Source organism: Nomascus leucogenys, chromosome 2 (assembly GCF_006542625.1).
Source record: "Nomascus leucogenys isolate Asia chromosome 2, Asia_NLE_v1, whole genome shotgun sequence".
Classification (NCBI taxonomy): Eukaryota; Metazoa; Chordata; class Mammalia; order Primates; family Hylobatidae; genus Nomascus; species Nomascus leucogenys.
Window position 1 is genome coordinate 91,799,907 of NC_044382.1, and position 14,327 is coordinate 91,814,233.

Genomic DNA, 14,327 nt, shown 5'->3' on the forward strand with positions numbered 1-14,327 from the left:
TTTGACTTCATATCTCCATATACCCAAGTGAAAATTATAAAGTAACTGTGTAGATTTTATTCAGATTTATGATAGCATTGCTTTAAATTACTCATAAACTTGAAACATCAGGGTTACCCAAAGGGCTTATTAAAACACATTTCACTGGGCCCCCACTCCCAGAGTTTCTAATTCAGTAGGTGAAGTGGTGCTTGAGAATTTGCATTTTTAACAAGTTCCCATGTAAAGCTGCTCCTGAGACCACAATTGGAGAACCACTGATTTGTACTAATAAAAGTGTGAATTCTTTCTTATTGTAAATAAACACCTTAACACTAATCATTTGACACTAATCATTTGACAAGAATCAGATTTGGCTTCTATAACCATCTGGAGGAAATTACTGTACACAATTGTACTTTGCTTCTTTTTGACAAAGTCACTTGGTCTAGGTGAGCTTCAAGTTACTGATTCCCAGCCAGATTGTCAAATCTAATCCCGAATACTAGGCTACTTTAAAAATACAATAAAATGTTACAAATGCAGTTGATCTCGTGAACACCTAACAAGTGTCCTTGGGAACTAACAGTTCATTGCTCAAATTATGAAAATGATTTATGATTTTCATAATGTGCAAACAAGAAATACTAAAAGAAAGAAGAAACAAACTCTCAGCAGTTTTGTTTTATGAACTGCCTGGGTGGTATCATTCATTCAGCCTTGTTCTCATCCTGGATGAAGTCAGAGGCACTTTGCCAAGTAGTCAAAATAAATATTAGCAAGGTTAGAAAGAAGGAAATAACCAAGAAAAACTTATGTAAATAAGTGCCTTGTAGTTACTTGCAATATTGCTGCAGTCTTTAGGCATAATAGAAATAGTCCCAGCTTTGCTTCCATTTAAAAGAAACGTTTCTGAATTGTAAATATAAATCATGCTCATTTACTTCCACCGTGACAGTGTCTGCCTCAACAATGCAGAGTGCAGAGATTTATCATGCTAGACGACTGTTTTAGATCTCCAGAAGCTGCTTGGAGAGACAGATCAGCACAACCTGACTTAGAAACACTAAGGTCACTTCAGTCAGTGTGGTCTTCACAAATACATGTTCCTAATGAAAAATCGTCTGTTTTGCAGTAGATTTTAGTACTTTTTGTTAGAAACCCTCTATGCTCAAAGCCTTAAGCAGGAACTTCAGGCTTCATTGCATCAGGCCTCCCTAGAAAGGCCAGTAACAGCCATAAAAGGGCTTTATAATTTAAGGTGAAAAGGCGTGATTACGAGTCTCAAAACCCTAAGTGCCAAAAAGCATTTTAAACAGAAGACTGACAAGCCTGTCAGTGGTAATGCATCTGTATTTGCATCTGACCTGAAAGCACTTTCAACATCTGCAAGGAAAAAAAAATCAACAGAAGAAAGGTTGTCTTGCAATGAAAGATTAACGACATAGCAAAATGCCTAGTTCTGGTGGGACAGCTTTATACCCCAAATCCATTGTCACCCAGAATTGAATATTCTTTGGCATGAGCTCTTTCTTTAGGGTTATATATTTGTTTTCTTGCATGCTAAAGTAAGGACAGGGAGGACAAAAAGAATATATTTCACACCTTTTTAAGCTGTGAACCCACAGGCACTAGTTCAAAGATGAAGATTGAGCTGTCTGTCAACTTGGATAGATGTCTCCTTTGTAAACACTTTAGTGACTAGCTTCCTTGTGGTCTGGCCGTGGTATTTGTAATCACTTCTTAGCATAAGGGATTGGAAAAAAGTATCAGTTTCAACAGATTGACAATAGGTCAAAGTCTCTGTTGACAAAGTTTGGAGAGTGAAAGCCAAAAATATTTTAACCATTGACTGTTTATTTTGTTTAGCATAATAATCCCATACATGAAATTAATGAATGGGTCTTGCAAAGGCATATGCAAACTAGAGAAAAAAAATTAACGTTTCTTTTATAGTTACTGGCTCATTACTCTCAGTTGCCATTGTATCTGTAACATGATGTAGATTCACAGGTTTTGATATGGAATTTGATTACACTTATTATACTGTAATGCTGTGCAATAATCTTATTACACTGTAAATTGTAAATGTGTTATAAATTGATCAAATACATATGCCTTTGTAAAAAGGAAAGTTTTGAAGTAATTTTGCAGTATTTTTCCAGATATGCTTAAGTCCAGTTTCATCTGTAATTAATGTAAGGAGAGCTCTCTTGAAGCCATTTACAGAATGAAATGTCTCTAGGGGTTAGTAAATTGCATGCTTTTGAGGTAATTTCCTAAGGAAGAAGCTTTTATACCTTACTATGAAATCTCTTAGACACCTCCTATGGAGCTGCAGTTGACTGTCATAAACAGTATAATGACTACATGTCAAAGAAAGAGTGATAAACTGTGGCTCTTCAAAGAAATAAAAGGTGCCTACAAGCTTTCTTTCTTTCTGCTGACATGTATAACAAAAAATTAGCTCACAAAGACATTGAAAATATGCTTTCTTTTGCAAAGGTGGGCAATTATTTTAAACATCGCAAAGCAACTATAGCGCCCTTGTTTAAATTTTTTTTTTTTTTTTTTTTTTGAGACAGGGTCTCACTCTGTCGCCCAGGCTGGAGTGCAGTGACGCCATCTTGCTCACCGCAACCTCCACCTCCTGGGTTCAAGCAATTCTCCTGCCTCAGCCTCCCAAGTAGCTGGGAACACAGGCATATGCCACCATGTCTGGCTAATTTTTGCATTTTTAGTAGAGATGGAGTTTCAACATGCTGGCCAGGCTGGTCTCAAACTCTTGTCCTCAGTGAGCCACACACCTCAGCCTCCCAAAGTGCTAGCATTACAGGCATGAGCCACCATGCCCAGCCTTGTTTAAAATATTTTGCTTATTATTTTTATTAAGGAAGAAGAAAACTCTTCAGCAATGTAAGTATTTTTTTAAAAAATATACCTTAATAAAAATCATATTATATATTGTGAAAAAAACAAGCAAAAAAAATCTTAACCAAAGTTCCCGGGAACTTAATAATTATAGACTTAAAAGGATAAATTTACATATGTAAGCCCATGTTCTTTGCATTAAAACTTAGGGAATCCTACATATTCTTCCATGTATTTAACTAGCATCATGTCCTGTTCTATCCTATCCTGTCCTGTCCTGTCCTTTCTTAGTGTGAATAAATGTGTCACTGCTGTTCATGAATGTCTCACCATTATATGGTGGCTTAGTGTAGATGTACCTATTGCAGGCCTCGCATTTTGTGTGTGTGTGTGTTTTTAATTTACTGAGCTATTATAAGTGCAACCAAATACTATTCATCAAGATTTTAAGAAAGAAATTATTCTGCCAAAAGCAATTCATTGTGAGAACAGTAAATATTTTGAATGAACTAGTCTCAATAGTAAATATTTGTATGTGTAATAGAAACAAAAGAAATAATCATATTATCTTGAGAATATAATTAAAAATAGAATTAAGATAAATAAAAAATTGTTTAGATTCCTAAAGTTAAAATGAGTTATATTTAAGAAATTTGATGCCATAGTAATATTACATTAAATTTCTTTAGTGTTTTTTGAGTTTTCAAAACATTTTCAAATATACCATCTTTTCTAATCTTCATAATAGCTTCTTAAGGCAGACAGGGTTAGTCACCATTTTCCAAATAGGAGATTGATGGTCAAAGTGGTTGTTAGTTTTCCAAGTTTATGCAACAAAATATGATAAAGCCTAACATCTGTATTCCTCATTTCCAACCCAATGTTATTTTCATATGGACTCCTAATATAAAAAGAAGACTAATATAAATAATATAAATAGAAAGACTAATATAATAGATATAATAGAAATAGATACATAATATAAATAGAAGACTATATAATTAGAACTCTATATAATTAGAATTCTATATAAATCGAAGACTTCTATATAAATAGAAGACTATATGACTATATATACATAGAAGTTTATATAATATAGACTAATATAATAGATACAAATATAAAGATATATAATATAAATAGAAAGACTCCCAAAAGAAACTTATCCCCAAATGACTATAGACAAGGATTTATTTCCCATGGCCCCTATACATGTAAAGTGCTACTTATTACCTAAACCCTCGCTCACAACACCCTCCATCACCCCAGCTGCCACAGTCCCTGCCCTGGGAATCCAGGGACCTCTCCATGATCCAACAACTGAAGGATTAAGGCCTGGTTAGGCAGGAGACCTTGGGGATCTTCCTCCTGTCTTCTAGCTGGAGTGTCTTCTGAATGGTCAGTGGCATGGCAAACAGGTAATTAAACATTTTGAAAATCGCCCTTGGTTTCACATGCCCATCTCAAAATGCCCATAGTCCAAAACATTTGGCATACAGAATATGGTAACTGTTCCCAAATTGTTTAGTTCTCCTGTATTTCTTATTATAGGGTGCTTCATGAGAGACTGATTTCTTGATTTCTTTTTGTGTATGTGGTGAAAACCACTTTAGGGTAAAGTGTAAAAATGAAGAGAAGTGTATTTTCTGTCATTGACAAGGAACTTGCGAAATCCATGATATATGAAACATTAGGAGTATATGAGGTCAAGTATTAGACATATGAGATGAGGTCATTGTTTAATGTTTGTACTTAATAGTTGCTACAAACAGTTAATAAAGACAAACAAGGACTAATGTCTCTAGGAGGAAATATAACACAATTTTTAACCAAATTCAATCAAACTAGTATTTTTTGAGGCTCTCTAAAGTGAAGGTACTTGGTTAGGTATTAGCTATTCAAATTTTGGAAAGAAGCCCACAGTTCAGTGGGATAGAGACAAATTATAAATAAATCAATAAATGAGGCCCAATAGATCCACAATTCTCAAAACTAATTTTTTTATATATTAGGTCTTTCCTCTTAGTTCAATGATTAGTATACACATAATGAATGACAGGCAATACTAGGTAGCAAGAGAAGACAAATCTACAGTCAACACCAGTTGGAGCCCTGGTTTTGCCATTTCCTTGTCTCTTAACTTTGCAAAAGTACTTTAAATAGATTCAAACACATCTTTGATCCTCATATACCAGTTTCCTCGAATTTTATCTCCTTTCTGGAGTGTGCATAATTCATGTAGAAAATGTTACAGATTTAAATCTAACAACTGGTCTAAGTGGTTGAGTTGAGGATACAAAGGAGAGTCTAGATTTGAAGACGTTTTGGGGATTAATTATCAGAATTGTGTGATCATTTGGATGTGGACTATGAGGAAAAGGGAATAAAGGTGACCCCTAGTTTTTTAGCTTAGGGAACTGCTTAGGTGGCACTGTCGTTAATGCAAGAGAGAAGGCAGAAGGAACTGGTTTGGGAAAGAAAATAGTGGCTTCTTTTTAGGACCTGTTAGGATCGAGGTATCTGTGGGAGTCACTGGACTCCTTTTGGGCACCACCTTCAAGCCTCTCAGCTGTGCTTCTGATTCCAGCCAAGTCAAAATAAGCATTTGGTACAGGTTTTGACCCACTTACTGCTGACCGTGCCCATCCTGAAATATCAACTGTGGAATGCTAGCTTCTTTCCATAGGGATTTCTCTGACACTATGGTGTGCAATGCCCATGGCCAGGAAGCCCACTCACATTCATACATATGCAACCAGAATGCAAAGGAATAAACACTAAGTGGGAAAATTGGAAAGAAATGGGTGATGGCAGCCCATGAATAGATGGATGGATTTATTTTGGTTTTCTTTTTTATTAATTTTATTTGTTTGGTCTAGTAAATGTGTCAACTTTCATGCTGTCACCTGGGATGCTGAAATTAAATGAGTTCACAGAAGTTAGTTGGTTTTCCCTGACAGGAACTGAACTGTTTTTTGTTGTTGTTGTTTGTTTTTTCTGAAGGTTTGACATTTAAAGGGAATTTAGAATAAGAAGTGAAATTCTTGAACAAAAGGCTTTAATTTACAAGAGACAATTTGTGCCTCCAAAGGCATAGCTTTGAGTACTGCTAAGGATTTAGTGGTGGGTGAACCCTGTGGGTATTAGGAATCTCTTTGGTTTATGGTGCAAGGCACCAAATCCCTTCTATTAGTGGTTTCCAATGCCTCAAAACTAAGATCCCTTTCTACCAGAAATAAAAAACATCAGGAGAACTCTATGTAATAGCTGTTGATTAAGGAAATACATAATGTTAGTGAGCCGTTGTAAATTCACTATGTCTTTGAAATAAATGTTTTAATAGATTAGAGCAGCACCCACATAAGTTTGGAAACATAGGTCATTTATCTGGGAGTCTAAACAATGAAAGCATCAAAAATGGAGACTTCCCATTTTTCTTTATGACCATCTATTTAAAAAAAATCACTGTAATAATTGAAGGGCAATTTGTTATAAGACATACAATGAAGACAACATATTACAGGAATAAATAAGTAATATTGACAGGGTGATATGTCTCAAACAATTGAAACACTCACACATCAGTTTTGCTGTTTGTATACTTTGACAAGTAACAAATGTTTTAAAGATTTAAGCTGCAATGGTTAAAATGCATATTTTTATGCATCTCATCTCTTAATTTATATAACAGAAAGAAAACCCATAAGAAAACAACCAGAAAATTTGATAAATAAATCATTATTTTTATCGTTATGCCCTTTTTGAATTAACCTATCTAAACTCTGGAGATATCATTAATTTGGAACAAGTTATTTCTATATAATCTGAGTAAACAATCTTCTACTGTATGTTTAAGATATATGTGGAAGAGCAATGTTTTGAGATCGAATGTATATTTTGGTTACTTTTAAAATTTTTCCCTTAACTTTATTCAAGCATGGAGCTCAGTGTATCAGTGAAGATTTTTCAGTGAGGACACTCCTTTGCAGTGTAAAATAAAATCACCACAAAAGCTTATTTATTGGTTCCCCTGGAAAGTACAAGCATGACTGGAACCAAAGCTCAAATGTTATCTGTCTCTTCCCATCTCTCTGCTCTGCTTCCCTCTGGGCTGGTTTCTTTCTCCTGAGGGCTCTCTCCCTGGCTCCCAGCAGCTCTAGGCCTATTGATGCCAGCAGAGACAGCCTCTATCCTCATGTCCCCATCATTCCTGGATTGGGTCTTACCGGCCTAGCTTGAGTCTCCTCTCCATCTCTTAGCCAGGGTCTAAGGAATGAAATGCCCTTATTGGCCAGGACTAGGTCATGGGTTTATTACAAGAAAAATTGCTCCCTTATAAGCAAAGGGAAGATAAGAAGAAGGTATATTCCCAAAGGAAATAGAGTGCTTTGCCAAAATAAAGAACAGTTACTGGGCCAACAAAGGCAAACATATTCAATTCACCTAGTCTTAAGAATTTTTAGAGGGATTAAAGCAGAAGTTTGCTTGAAGATCACATTCTGGTAGATACTGAGACCACAGGGATCCCAGAAGCCCAGGAGCCAGAGAGCAACTGGATAGCAAGTGGCCATAGGCTGGGCCCTGCGGTGGTGACCAGTAGGAAACACAGGGGCCTCCCCATGCCATGGTGCTGTACAAAGCCTGAGGACCTTCACATAAACATGGGGAAAGAAACCCGGTAGTGACTATGATGGGATTTCCTGTCAGCCTGGTCTGTTGGGTGCTTGGTGTCTGATGACTAAGATTTATGTGACCACTCATATTATTTACAGAAAGTACTTAGAGCATGTATGGATTTATGTCAACTTTGAAAAAATTATACGACACCCTAGGAAACTGTGAGCTATGGATTAGAAACTGCTCTTTAGAACGAGGTAACATTTCTCTGATCTGGAAACTGAATACATTCCTAAACATGCCTAGCTCTCTATCTTGTAATACAAAGCTTTGGGCATTAACAGGATATGCAAGTCATAAATGTGGAGTCTAAGAACGCATATTTTGTAGTTGACTGCCAGAGTTCACATCCCTACCTCAAAAAAAAAAAAAAATCTGTTTCACCACTTTGTAGTTGTGTGGTCTTGGCAAAGCCAGTTAACATTTATGTCTCAGGTCCTCATCTTTAAAATGGAAATAAAAGCAGTACGGGTTGATGTAAAGATTTGAAAGGCTATTGCTTATACAGTGTTAACACACTTGACATATAGTAAATGCTCAATAAATGTCAGCAGCTATTATCAAGCCCCAAGAAAGTTGGAAAGGGTCAGGGTATACCTATCACCACATTTCAAACACCAACGCAAAATGCTTAGCCTAAAGACCTTCAGGTGCAGTTGGCGGAATTACTGAGGGACAGATTTGCCAAGCAGTGGAGAAGGGATGTATTGCTAGTTCTGTTTGTATTTATCATAACCCAGTTGTTAGCTGGATGCCTTCCTACCTCCACCTGCAGCCATCAACCAATCAACACATCTCCCTGGCCTCACCTACGTGCTCCCAACACAAGATTTAGGTACACATGGCATACACTCCTCATTTTCATGACCGGGAAATTCCATGCTTTCCACTAATTTCTGACAACTCACTGCATCTTCTCCCTGCGCCTGTATATGCTGCCTTGTTTCAGCCTCTGCTGATCTAGATCCAAAATTCTGCTTCTTAGCTGATTTCTGCAAAAGATCAATTCAAACCAACAATTTCACACATTCTCAAACTTTCCTAAAGTTTCACAAGATCGTGGGAAGAGGTCACATCTCATGCTGCCATTTGACTAGACCCACCCTATTCATGCTCTTCTTCCTTTGCTCTGACCTCTCTGGAATAACAAGCAATTCTTACTTATATCCCTTGGAATGAAGTTTTTACTTCCAAGTAAAATTATCAAGATATATTCTCCAAACAAATACAGTTTTCTTACTGAGGAATTGTGTCACAGATGTTGGAGAAAGAATGTTTTTAACCTCATGACATTATGTTAGGCTTTATTCTATACACCCGTATAGGAGATGCACAGTGTGCACTTCCTCTGAAAAAGGTTCTATATGGGAGATGAAACCTGGAGCATAGATGCTACCACGACCGAATCTACCAAGAATGAAATTATATCACATTTCAATGTACCAATAATGAATGTCAAGGATATAATGAATCTGTAAGAATTTTAAAATGAAATATTAAGGTGTTTTAAAATTCAAAATGTGGATAGTTAAGTCTTGACAACTGACAGACTTTTATCTCTGTTTTGATGATATTTTATATGATTTGTATTTATTTAATTAAACTCGAGGGATTACATCTAAAAAGAAACTTGAATATCTAGCCTATAGGAAATTGAGATTCTTACAGACAATCTGCATTTCCAAGAGAAGAGAACTCTGAAATTACAAAATTATTTACTTAGAAAGATAATAAAAAATATAAACTTCAGGAAAGCAGCAGCTTTTTCTCTTTTGTTCACTAATATGTTCCAAGCTCCTGAAACAGACTCTGGCAGATAATCCACAATTGCAAATTAGTTAACACACAATAATTCATAGAACTTCATTTATCTAACACACATTTATTATTTGCCTATTTTATGTCTGACTGGTTCTAGGTGAATTGGAGATCTAATTTTATTTTTAAGGTCCCAAAATATTAAAATTTCTACCACTTTCTTAGGGAGATTAGTAGCTCTCAGAAAGTTTTCCCTGACAGGCTGGCGCAGTGGCTCACGCCTGTAATCCCAGCACTTTGGGAGGCCAAAGCAGGCAGATCATGAGGTGAGGAGATCGAGACCATCTTGGCTAACATGGTGAAACCCCGTCTCTACTAAAAATACAAAAAATTAGCCGGGCGTGGTGGCGGGCGCCTGTAGTCCCAGCTACTCAGGAGGCTGAGGCAGGAGAATGGTGTGAACCCGGGAGGGCAGAGCTTGCAGTGAGAGGAGATCGCGCCACTGCACTCCAGCCTGGACGACAGAGCGAGACTCCGTCTCAAAAAAAGGAAAAAAACAAAACGAAAAGAAAGGTTTCCCTGACAATTAAGTGTTTCATTTTTCTTTTAATCTTTCCTCATAACTCAGTCCTTCAGTTTTCTGCTCAGTTGTTCTTTACTGACCTATGTACAATTAGGCAGTATCTTTTTCTGAACTGTATGCATGCCCTAAACAAAGCATTATATTCCAGGCATGAACCCTCAAGTCATTTTGCAAGGAACTGTTCTCTGATTTTAGGCACAATAATTGTTTAAATGTAGTTTTTGTAGCACTGAGTTTTTTTATTTTTCACTGACATAATTGCTATTGAAAGTTTCTTTTCTTACCTTCACTTGGAGCTCTTTCAGAGTAATCACCTTTCCTGTCTTTATCAGTTCCATCAGTATCTTGCTACCGCTAACATGTAAGAAACATCTACAGCCAACTTTGAGAAATATTTTGCATATATTTTTTCATATAATTCTCACAAAATAAAACCCCTATGGTGTAAATATTATTACTGTGACTTCAACATAGATAAGAGAACAGGGGTCACGTATAATGAACTGAGATTTCAGCCTGGGTATTCTGATTGAAGTGCTTAACCTCTCTGTTAATGTTGTCATACATGTTAGATTATTTACACCATCTTTACTTTCGGTTAATATTTTTAACTTCTGTGCCTTTTGTTGATCTATACCTCAAGACAAAATCTTGGGATTGTAAAGTTCTTATTTTTCTTCAAGGTTTAAGTAAAAATACATGTTCAACTTGGAAATAGATGTTTGTTAGTGGCCAGTTAAGTATCTACTCATTCATTCATGTCTTCTGCCATATTAAGAACATCCAAGTTTACCTTTGAGAATCAGCCTTCTCCCACTGTGGAGCAGGCATGTGGTTTGAATGGAATTGATCCCACTTCTGCCTCCAGGTATGTACTCTGACTGATGCTAATCTGTTAATCTAATCTCCGCTGATTGAGGGAGGAGCAGCAATTTAGATTAAAGTCAATCAGGATATAAAGATCATCTGACTTCAGTGATTGGCTCAGGTGAGTCTAGACTGAAATTCAGGCATCTACGCCGTGGTGGAAGGGAAAAAAGTCCTTTCTCTGGCTCAGAACAGTATGATGAGCTGATATGCACTCTTACTTTTATATCTAAATTTAAATTTTTTTCTCTTTCACTTGATCGAGAAATTTCTTTCAAATTTCTTTTTTTGAAAGATACCTTCTATATTTAATTCTGTCCTAGGAATAACTTCTAAAAACTCATTCAAATTAATTTCTCTAATTTTCTAATCTTTTCTTTCTTGAAGTTCAGTTTACTTGAAAATCTTTTCCTGAAACTCATTTATTAGTGCACCGAGTTATCACAGTTCAAGGTCAGCAGTAGCAAAGTTGCCTCTTAAAGTCACATTGCAAATTAATTAGTTCCTGCCAATAAGCTGTATATATAATATGTCTTTGTCTCCATTCAGACCACAAAAACCATATAATGCTAATAGTGGAAGAAAACTTAGGGGTCATCTAATCCTACTTAATTATTTTACAGATGGGAAAATTGGGGCCAAAAGAAATTATGTGACCTGCCTAAGGTCACACAGTTAATGGGAGGTGTCCTGTAATTCCTGGCTCTTTCCATTAAATCATGCCTCCTCATGTTCAATGAAGCCTACCAAAATTAAATAAATAAAACCTTGTATTTCAGGAAATGAGTCCAATATCATAATGTCTGGTACAATCAGTGTGCCATAAACCATGGATGCAACTTCAACATAAACTATGGAGGCACTAAACTGAACTGGATTGATTTTCAACTCTCAATGCAAATTGATATAATTTTTCTGTGGATAAAATTCTATTTAAATTTTGATGCTCACTGAAAATTAATTTTTAAATAATTTTGGATCATAAAGTTGACTTGATGCTAGGAAACTATGTTGCAGATGCAATGTATTTGCTTTTATAAAACAACAGAAACTTTAGATGTAAAATAACACCATTTTTGGTAGACTTTTCTTTACCTGCTTTAAGACAGTGATAATTAAATACTAAAATATTTTTTCATGTGGTTCCTGTGGAGCAGATAGACATTCTTCTTTTGTTCTCCTCATTTGTAGCATGGTTTTATTAAAAGCTCTCTGATCATCAGAATCAGTCCTGAAGCTTTTTTAAAGTGCAGATTTTCAACTGCATCCCAAATCAGAACCTTGGAGGGAGAGCTCAGATAGGTGTATTGTTTAAAAAGTCCTCTGGTAATTCTGCTAGTTGGTCTAGTTAAGAAGCATAGCGCTCTAGGATTTTATGAAATATGCATCTGGAAACATTTTACCATTAAAAAAGAAAATTCCATCATAAAATCATACCCAAATATACTCATTCAGTGGACAATGGATAAGTGGAATATTATCAAGATAGTCACATCTTCTTCATTGGTAAAAATAAACATGTAAACAAATTCCAAATTTCATTGACTCTAAGATGCCATTAATTGTAAGATGAACCATTATTTGTGCACCCCTAAGAAAAGAAGAACGTTGGTAGTTAAGCTGACATGCCATTAATTCTAACATGCCTTGTGATTTAAAGTTGATGAAAACATGCATTTTAAAATTGATGGTGTACAGTTAAGTTCTACTCTAGTAATTGAAGTTATAGTGGTGCCTGCCAGGTTGAAAGTGAGTAAAAGAGGGAGATCGACCTCCAGGATATTAGGAAAAGGGAAAACCCGTATTAATGATTCTAGCAAGACGTCTCTGTGGGTCTTATAAGCATCAACATCTAAGGCTTTCCTGATAGCTAGATACTCATCCTGCTGAGCTCTGAGTTCCCATAATGTCTTAGGGAGGAGCTTTGCATAAAACTGATGGCAGGATGGGGCCCTTCATCTACAGATCTGACTTTGATGCACACCCTCACCTTCCTCCACCTCCCACACACACATCTCTGAGAGGTCACTGAGAAGCAAAGCATTGAAGGCAAAACATGCTTTTAAAAAGTGATTTTTCATAAGGGTGACATTTGATAGTTGTTGTGTATCTAGGAAGGAGGATTTAATTTTAATAGGCTTCATATTATCATTTCTTGTACCAAAAATGTAGGAGTTGAATTTCCTGTTGTGGTACTTGCTTCTAGTTTGTCTCATTTTAAAAAGCCAAGATTTAAACTGAAAGTTTTTATTTTTAACAATACAGTACTTATTGGAAAAAATGGATAAAACTTGAAGCTAGACTTTTCCATTCTCCTTCCTTGATATTCAGTATGAATAATGATACACTTGGATTTATCTGTCCTTTTCATTTCATAACTACCCATACTGATTTCACGAACACAATATCTTTCTTTATTTATAATCTTAATTTTATATATTTTAAATTCTATTCTGGTTGCTCTGCTAACTTTGTTTGCTTTGATATTGTGTATACTGCCTCCATTTATGCTGTAGGCATTCCTTAAATATATTACAGTTTTGGATTGTGCATTCATGTTTACCACTGAGAGTCCTTATTAGATTGCTGGAAGCATCCATTTGTGTAGTTTATTTGGAAGAAAGTAGGAGTTGCTTCTGTAGCTTCCATGCCATGCTGTTTTTAGTGAGAAAGGGGGAGGGGCAAGATATGTCACTGGGCAGTCACTGTTTTCATGATCATGGGTGTTCCCCCTTCATCTAAGCAACATCAACCATCAGGAGCACTGCCCTTTCTCTTCAACCAGGGTACCCTTTTTTCATTGTTCCTAATTGGTGGCAGACTTCCTGCCTAGGTTTTGTGGTCCAAAGTAGAAACATGAACAGTGCACAGTGTGTATTTCTGCTCCTTACTAATGAACTCCAGATAATGATCCTATCCAATGCCTAGGCCCCAACTACGCTGGGCTTCCATTGCCTCTGTCTGTGGCCCACCATTAGTGCTTCCTTTCACACATTGTGACCTACAATTTCTCTGTTCAGTTTCATCCCGTCTGCTTTCCAGTGTTCATGAATTCATCACAAATTTTGGTCTTCTGAGTTTGATGTCTTATTTTCAAGAGCAGTGACATATGTAGGCATGTTGTACGTGCATTTTTAGAGATAATGAAGGATTGACTGTCAATTTGATCTTTTATCACCTCTCTGCTTTATATTTTAGGGAACTTCGGTTTCTGAGTTCCCTGCCTACTTCTGGGCCACTTTGCAAATAACAGGCACTTGCAAAGATTACAAGATTGGAGAAGGGGGAAAGCCAGATTATTTCCCTCCTTCTTCTCTGCTTCTTTTGGCATTTTGAGCAACGGCTTTGTTTCCTCTGTGACATCAGCACCCACTCACTGCCTCCTTTAGGGTCCCAGGCCAGGGTTGGGACCATAGCTGGATGGCTCTACCTCCTGAGTTCTATCACCAGAGCATAGAAATAGTGGCTCTCTGCTGTTTTATATCTTTTATTTCTCTTTCTCCTGTTTTCCTTCTTTGCATTTCCATCACGTGGTAACCAATGTCTTGTATTAAATTCCTTTTATTAAAAAGACAGAATGATTTGTTTTCTT